This window comes from Neophocaena asiaeorientalis, unplaced genomic scaffold, assembly GCF_003031525.2.
Source record: "Neophocaena asiaeorientalis asiaeorientalis breed wild unplaced genomic scaffold, Neophocaena_asiaeorientalis_V1.1 scaffold634, whole genome shotgun sequence".
Taxonomy (NCBI): domain Eukaryota; kingdom Metazoa; phylum Chordata; class Mammalia; order Artiodactyla; family Phocoenidae; genus Neophocaena; species Neophocaena asiaeorientalis.
The window spans coordinates 981,813-988,983 of record NW_020173971.1 but is presented as its reverse complement, the minus strand read 5'-3'; positions in this window follow the sequence as shown (position 1 = coordinate 988,983).

Below are 7,171 nucleotides of genomic sequence, written 5' to 3'. Positions count from 1 at the left end.
AGAATACACTTTCTTCTCAAGTGCTCATGGAACATTCTCCAGGATAGATCATATCTTGGGTCACAAGTCAAGCCTTGGTAAATTTAAGAAAATGGAAATCGTATCAAATATCTTTTCAGACCACCACGCTATGAGACTAGATATCAATTACAGGGAAAAAAACCTGTAAAAAATACAAACACATGGAAGCTACACAATACACTACTAACTAACCAAGAGATCACTGAAGAAATCAAAGAGGAAATCAAAAAATACCTAGAAACAAATGACAATGAAAACACTTGGGGTTTATCCCAGGGATGCAAGGATTCTTCAGTATATGCAAAACAATCAATGTGATAAACCATATTAACAAATTGAAGGAGAAAAACCATATGATCATCTCAATACATGCAAAAAAAGCTTTTGACAAAATTCGACACCCATTTATGATAAAAACCCTCCAGAAAGTAGGCATAGAGGGAACTTACCATAACATAATAAAGGCCATATATGACAAACCCACAGCCAACATTGTTCTCAATGGTGAGAAACTGAAACCATTTCCTCTAACATCAGGAACATGACAAGGTCATCCACTCTCACCACTATTATTCAACATAGTTTTGGAAGTTTTAACCACAGCAATCAGAGAAGAAAAAGAAATAAAAGGAATCCAAATCAGAAAAGAAGTAAAGCTGTCACTGTTTGCAGATGACGTGATACTATGTACAGAGAATCCTAAAGATGCTACCTGAAAACTAATAGAGCTAATCAATGAATTTGGTAAAGTAGCAGGATACAAAATTAATGCACAGAAATCTCTGGCATTCCTATACACTAATGATGAAAAATCTGAAAGTGAAATCAAGAAAACACTCCCATTTACCATTGCAACAAAAAGAATAAAATATCTAGGAATAAACCTACCTAAGGAGACAAAAGACCTGTATGCAGAAAATTATAAGACACTGATGAAAGAAATTAAAGATGGTGCAAACAGATGGAGAGATATGTTCTCAGCTTGGAAGAATTAATATTGTGAAAATGACTATACTACCCAAGGCAATGTACAGATTCAATACAATCCCTATCAAACTACCAGTCGGATTTTTCACAGAACTATAAAAAGAAATTTCACAATGTGTATGGAAAAACAAAAGACCCCAAGTAGCCAAAGCAATCTTGAGAAAGAAAAACAGAGCTGGAGGAATCAGGCTCCTGGACTTCAGACTATACTACAAAGCTACAGTAATCAAGACAGTATGGTACTGGCACAAAAACAGAAATATAGATCAGTGGAACAGGATAGAAAGCCCAGAGATCAACCCACACACGTATTGTCACATTATTCTTGATAAAGAAGGCAAGCATATACAATGGAGAAAAGACAGCCTCTCAATAGGTGGTGCTGGGAAAACTGGACAGCTACATGTAAAGGAATGAAATTAGAACACTCCCTAACACCATACACAAAAATAAACTCAAAATGGGTTAAAGACCTAAATGTAAGGCCAGAACTATCAAACTCTTAGAGGAAAACATAGGCAGAACACTCTATGACATAAATCACAGCAAGATCCTTTTTGACCCACCTCCTAGAGGAATGGAAAGAAAAACAAAAATAAACAAATGGGACCTAATGAAACTTAAAAGCTTTTGCACAGCAAAGGAAACCATAAACAAGATGAAAAGACAACCCTCAGAATGGGAGAAAATATTTGCAAATGAAGCAACTGGCAAAGGATTAATCTCCAAGATTTACAAGCCACTAATGCTGCTCAGTATCATAAAACAAACAACCCAATCCAAAAATGGACAGAAGGCCTAATTAGACATTTCTCCAAGGAAGATATACAGATTGCCAACAAACACATGAAAGGATTCTCAACATCACTAATCATTAGAGAAATGCAAATCAAAACTACAATAAGGTATTACCTCACGCTGGTCAGAATGGCCATCATCAAAAAATCTACAAACAATAAATGCTGGAGAGGATGTGGAGAAAAGGGAACCCTCTTGCACTGTTGGTGGGAATGTAAATTGATACAGCCACTATAGAGAACAGTATGGAGGCTCCTTAAAAAGCTACAAATAGAACTACCATATGACCCAGCAATCCGACTACTGGGCATATACCCTGAGAAAACCGTAATTCAAAAAGAGTCATGTACCACGTGTTCATTTCAGCTCTATTTACAATAGCCAGGACATGGAAGCAACCTAAATGTCCATTGACAGATGAATGGATAAAGAAGATGTGTCACATATATACAATGGAATGTTACTCAGCCATAAAAAGAAACTAAATTGAGTTATTTGTCGTCAGGTGGATGGACCTAGAGTCTGTCATACAGAGTGAAGTAAGTCAGAAAGAGAAAAATACTGTATGCTAACACATATATATGGAATCTAAAAAAAAAAACAATGGTCTGAAAAACCTAGGGGCAGGACAGGAATAAAGACGCAGACGTAGAGAATGGACTTGAGGACATGGGGAGTGGGAAGGGTAAGCTGGGACGAAGTGAGGGACTGGTATTTACATATATACACTACCAAATGTAAAATAGCTAGTGGGAAGCAGCCGCATAGCACAGGGTGATCAGCTTGGTGCTTTGTGACCACCTAGAGGGGTGGGATAGGGAGGGTGAGAGGGAGACGCAAGATGGAGGAGATATGGGGCTATATATATATGTATAGCTGATTCACTTCGTTATAAAGCAGAAACTAACACACCATTGTAAAGCAACATACTCCAATAAAGATGTTAAAAAAAAAAAAAAGAAGACTTTTCAAAGAACCAAAGGCTCAAGAGAGACTTCCCTGCTTGTCCAGTGGTTAAGACTCCACATTTCCACTCCACGGGGCACGGGGTGGATCCCTGGTTGGGAAACTACGATCCTGCGTGCTGTGTGGCATGGCCAAAAACAAAACAAAACAAAACAAACCCCCCCCAAAAAACCCCAAAGGCTCCAAGTGGGCAGAGGGCAGGATTTGGATGGAAGCAACCTTCCCCCACCCTTTCCTCTTCGTATGGAGCTGCAGCAGTTGTTCCCTGGGAGGGTTCTGGAGAGGTGTCAGGTAGAAGGTGTGTTCTGTGGTCAAGTACCTGTGGGAACTGGGCTGAGTGCATCAGCAGACTTTCCCAAACCCTGCAGTCATGAGCATCACGAGGATGACGGTCTCCGTGAAATGTAGCAGGAGAGACTCAGAGAGAGGCATGGGACAGATGGGCTCGTGGTGACTGAGAGATGAGTATGTACTATGGGATGGAATAGGTTCCACCTATGGAACTAAGCATTGCAAGTCATGTGAAAAGGTCGGGCTTGCTCCACATTGGGTAATACCACTAGTGATAATCAATCCACATAACGTAAATGTAGGTTGAGTTCAGGATTTGATAGATTATAAGCTCTTTGAGGATAGGTATTTATTTCAATAGCTCTGGAGCTGGGCTTAGTTCTTAATAGACCACAGTAAATATATGTTGAAGTAAATTGAATTTTGGATTGCTTTTGGAACCAGCAGGAGGCAGAGATAAGTGCTACGGTCAGTAGGAATCAGTGTCCTATAAGGAAAGTAGGAGGGAAGAGTGTTAAGACAATGGGGGGGCCTGCATCCTGGAGACATCTTTCTGGGTTCAGTAGCAGGAAAACAGGCAAAGGCTTAGACAGAGCGCCTGCAGGTTGGTTCCCGCTGCAAACATCCCTGGGCTCATTCTCCTCCGAATCACTGAAACATAGACTCAAAGGAGCAAAGACAGCTGGGTCTCCAGAGTCACATAGTGACTAACACTGAGCTCCATCACCTTCTGCACCCGTAACAGTCGAGAAAACCTTGAGGGAAAAAAAGCCAGGTCTTTCTCTGACTGTTGTTTATTGTCTTGAGAGAGTCTGGCTCGTGGAAGCAGCTGTGGGGAGGAACATACAGGAAGTCACGCGCCGTGCCCTGGGTATTGCTCGTGTCTGAAGCCCATCGTCAGCTTAGCCCTTGTGTGGTTCTTCTGGCAGAAGCAGGGCCTTCGTGGCTCCTGCTCTGCCCTCAACCCCTGGGAAGTTCTCCCACCTGGGGCTGTGGGGGGAAGGGAGCAGGTGGGAGCAGAGTAAGTGCTCAGGGAGAGTGACTTTAACGCCAATCACTTCTACAAGGTTGCCCTTTGTTCATGTCCAGCTTTTGAGTGGTTGGTCAGTCTGGTCCCAAGAGAAGCAAGGGGGAGGGGTCAGGACTATGCTGGGTAATGGATGGTAATGTGTTCGGTTTTGATGTTGTATAGATCAAGGTGATTCCAGCTATGGTGTGATAGAGACTGGCTCCATTTTTGATGTTTGACTGCTGACAGCTTTCAAGCCTCATCAGGCTCCCTTCCCCTTCCTCCCACGTCTGGGCAAGCTGATAAGAAAGTCTTCATGCTCCCTCACTCGACAGAGGAGAGTTCCAGCCACGCAAAACCTGGCTTGTTTGCGAGCCCTCCTTAGTCCCATCCACTAACCACGATAAAAGCCCAAGCCAGTCACCCCTCTTCCCTCTCTCAAGCCATCTTTAGACCTGATTGGGAGCCTGCCCTGCTTTCCCCTGAAGACTCATTCTGTGAGTGATAGATCTCTTCATGCCCTCTTGTGCATGTGTGGCATCGTCAGTGTCAACATCCGAACCAAATTTTGGGTTGGGGGTTGGTCTGGCCCTCACGCCAGGGCAACCAAAACATATGGTAGCAGATGAACCCTGAATGCAATAGAAGTCTATTTCGGGTTCATGTCCTAGTCCATTGCAGGAGTTCCTGGTCAGACAGGCTTCCATGAGCTCATTCAGAGACCCAGGCTCCTTCTATCTTGTGGCTCCTCCCATCTTGTGGCTCCTCCACCTATTCCAGGTCTTTAGAATTCTCTCCATTCAGTCAACAGATGGGAGAAAAACAGGGAGAGTCACATGATAGGTTTTGGAAGGGGTCAGACTTGGAACTGGTACACATCACTTCCCAACTTTCCTTTGCTTAGAACTCAGTCATAAAGCCACACCCACCCACATGGAACGTTGGGAAATGTAGTCTAGGTGGGTTTTGGTGAATGTGTAGCAGTCCCCACCACAGATATGTTGGCTTTGAATATCAATTGGTCATTGAGGTGAAATATTTAAAAGGAAGTAAGTAGAGGGGTCGGAGGAGAAAGTTCTGGGCTAGAGCTATGCATTTATAAGTCTAATTTCTAGGCAATGAAAGGGAAAAGGGAAAGAAAAGGAAAAAGAGGATAATTCTATTCATAATTTCCTTCTTGTTTGATTTTCATCTTTGAGGATTGCCTCCTAAAACCTCACTAGCAGTGAGGGGTGTTGACAGGGAGAGAAAAAAAGCAGGAAGATGTGAAATTCCACCCCTTGAAATTAGAACCAGCAGCTTGTCTACACACACACACGTGCGCGCACACACACACACATATACACACATCACACACACTTTTTTCTTTTTTCTTTTTTTTTAATGATCAAGCCTCTCCAGTCTCCTGCCCTTCTAAGCCTCCAATGAGAAGAAAAAGGAAGTAGCAGGCTAATTGGAGAAAAGGGTGAAGGAATGGCAGACTTAGTAAAGGAGAGAGGAAATCAGTCTGCGATTTTAAGGCTGTCTAGAATGTCTTTCCATAAGTCATTATGGTCTCCTTGCCAGTTAATTTCATTTCAAATGAAGTTGAAAGGTAATCTGATAGGTTTCATTATCTCCGCAAATAATTCATCAATTCAGATGAACTCAGAACCATGACATAGCATGTAGGAGGATTTCAAGGTCTGACAAGGTGATAATTACCAGGACTGCGCTGGAACTGACAGCTGTTATCGGAATGATCTACTTTTTATTGAAATTCTTTGTGTGATTAGAAAAAAAGATGCCTAAATCAAATTAGTCTGCAGCAGTTGGCAGACCCATATTGCTCCAGTGCAGGCCAGCAGAGCTGTGTGTGGATGTGTACAGAGAGGGCAGGGTCTGTGCCTGATTTAGGACTTCACAGGCAGGAGACTCTCACATCTAGCTAATGACAAGAGCTGTTCAGATATGCAGAGCCGAATGGTATGTTCAGTTCCAGAATCCTGGAGAAACCTGAGAAGGGGAATCAGACACATTTATCAGCCCAAGCCAGTTGCTTTGTAGTAGCTCCTACCTTACTCAGGCTGGCGATGTATTGCTGCATTAGCAGGTTACGTCCATTCTACAATCTCCTCTCCCACCCCCCTGCCCCCAGATGGATGACAGAAAGTGAAGATGGAACATAATTGTTTGTCTGGTGGACCAGAAGGAAAGATTATTTCTTCTGTAAGCACTAAATCATTGCTTTAATGTAAGTATACTTAAGCTGATGGAATATCTTCTTCAACCTTGACATACATGTAAGCTTATGAGATAAACTCATAAGGTTCAGGATAACTGTAACAGAGAATGGATAGATAGAGTGCATATATTAGAAGATCAGTACTTGCAAGTTAATGATCTATTTATTCATTTGTATATCACTCACTCATTCATTTATTCTATAAGAGTTTATAAAATATCTGCCATGTACAGCCCTGAATATATCAAGATGAATAAAATGTAGCTGATGCTCTCAGCCTTCAAGGAGCTCACAGCTGTTTATTTCTCTACCTCTGTCTCCATCCATGCAGCCACCCATCCATGCAGCCAGCCATCCATCCATCCATGCAACCAACCATCCATCCATCCATCCATCCATCCATCCATCCATCCATCCATCTATCCATCCATCCATCCTTCCATCCATCCATCTGAGATGCCCACTGAGTCCTTAGTGGCTCTCAGAGATTCAACTGTGCCTCAACCCCCCAGTACTATAGCTCTCTGAAACTCTAAAAGCCCTTCCCAGAGTTGATTTATGTGCTGGATGTTTACTCCTCCTTCTCTCTGTTTCTGTGCTTTTGGGCTGCCTGGACAGTCCTTATTCCAATACTTTAGTGTGAACACAAAGCCTTGCCCCATCACTGGTTTCTATCTCTCCAATTCATATGTCTTAATTATTTTGTGAGTTTAGTAATTTTATATAAGATGGGGGAAAAGCAAAGGGAAGAGTCATATCCTGGAGCCTTTGACCTTTACACATTTCCTCTCCCTTTCTCTCACCCTTCTTGTGTTTCTTCTAAAGATGTAAAAATATATGAGACTTCCAACCCTCCCTGCCCCAACACACACACA